At 43.7% G+C, this 1,743-nt stretch overlaps 1 pseudogene; it reads right to left on the reverse strand.

The window, feature by feature from the left end:
• Nucleotides 1-255: 255 nt before the first annotated feature.
• On the reverse strand, nucleotides 256-1,301 carry LOC103726931 (annotated as a pseudogene).
• Nucleotides 1,302-1,743: the final 442 nt, after the last annotated feature.

A 1,743-nucleotide genomic window follows, 5' to 3' on the forward strand; every position in this document is an offset into this window, starting at 1 on the left:
AGGTGAATTTTGCCTGGTTTTCCAATTCCATTTGGAATTGGAGTACATTCTGTACTTCTTTCCATGTTTTAGAACTTGCTAGGGGTGATGAAAGAGTCATTCTTAGATGCTGTGGTGCTCCTCTAACTAGAACTTTCTTTACAGAGTCAAGAGTTGATGCTGCCATAAGGGTCAATCTATTTCCTACCTCATAGACCATACATAAAACTGCTAATTTTCCACATACTTTTATGATTTGTTTTGGGGTTTCCTATTTTACCTGATAACCAATAGTCCCCTGCTCCCATGGAGTGAGTGCAGGTCATCCACACCGTACTTCTTCCCACTTAAAAAGGTGACATTCTGCTCCTTTGCATCAAATAATGAGGGAAACTGTACCATTAGAACCTCAAACACCCTAGCCTTTAAAAGGTTGACCTGGTCGTGCTGAGAGAGATCTCGAACCCAGGAATTTGCTTTGCAAATTCCACCATTTCTATGACCACTGGTGTGAAGGTCGTTGAAAATTCTTCCCAGATTTCATGTCCAGGCTTCTGAGGATCCACAAAGACAGACTTGCTCATGGAACAAACCAGATGCATCCTCCCTCCAGTGTTGCACAAGTAACTATTCTTGTTCTCGTTTGGAGAAAATCCATCTATTGGAACTCTATCATACACTCTTTGAGTATAAGCATTGGAGAAGTTCACACAGTGTCCATTGGCAATACAAAGGGCATTCCCATTGGAGCAATGCACTATGTTCCTCCACTGAGTGTCCACTGAGATGCTGCTGGCTCTCACTACAGGAAAAGTGGCTGTGAAGCCCACTGCCACACTGGTCATGATTTAAATTATACTGCTCCATATTCTTGGGAATCCATTCTCTTCTCTGGGGCTGTATGATCTCAGCTGAGTTTCCCCTCTGCTCCTGATTATACAGAAATGTATCTTTGTGGGCTCTGGTCACCATGCCAATCACTTCTTGCTTTGCAAAATCTGAAGATGGAGGAGGAAAACGATGCTCTCTTGTTCTAGCTGGGGCTTGGGTCTCAGCTGTTCTTGGGCTGGTAAAGGTGTCTGTTCCTGCTCAGCTAAGGTGTTGTTCTGCAGATGGCTACTGAACTGGCTGTTCATCATGGTCTTCGTGGCAGTCTGCATTTCAGATAGCATCCTGTTTTTCACGCTTAGAAATCCGACCAAACCGAACAGCATCTCTCAACATCTACACAGACACTTTTTGAAGCGACACTGCTAACATCTGTTTCTGTTCATCCTTGGGATGGAGCTTACAACAAACATCTCTAATTCTCCAATAGCCATCCCTCTTCTGCTTAGGCTAGATAACACAATAAAAGAGAGATGTGCAAGGGTATTGCCACCCCTACATCTTTCAAGTCTTTGATGATGGCACTAAAATGTTCAATTCCTCCAGGAATGCACTTTTTCTTTCACTAGTTTCCCTGGTACAAGCAGCTCTAATGGCCTTCAATTAACCTTTGCAACCATCATCACCTTCATTCCACATGTCAGAAAACCACCGTGGGGATTCTACAAGCATCCAGGTATACCTATCCATCTTATGAATTCTGGGATGGGAAATAACCACAGGATCAGTTTGGAAACATGCTGTACCCACCATGAGTCACACTTTGACTAAGACTCCACTGAACACTTGCCCTCCATAAGCCTTTACATTAACTGGAAGGCCACAGGCTGTTTGGGATCCACAGGAATAATTCAGCAAGTGTCTAGTCAACCCTGA

The sequence above is a fragment of the Nannospalax galili genome, unplaced genomic scaffold (genome assembly GCF_000622305.1).
Source record: "Nannospalax galili isolate Female #2095 unplaced genomic scaffold, S.galili_v1.0 scaffold529, whole genome shotgun sequence".
NCBI classification, from domain to species: Eukaryota; Metazoa; Chordata; class Mammalia; order Rodentia; family Spalacidae; genus Nannospalax; species Nannospalax galili.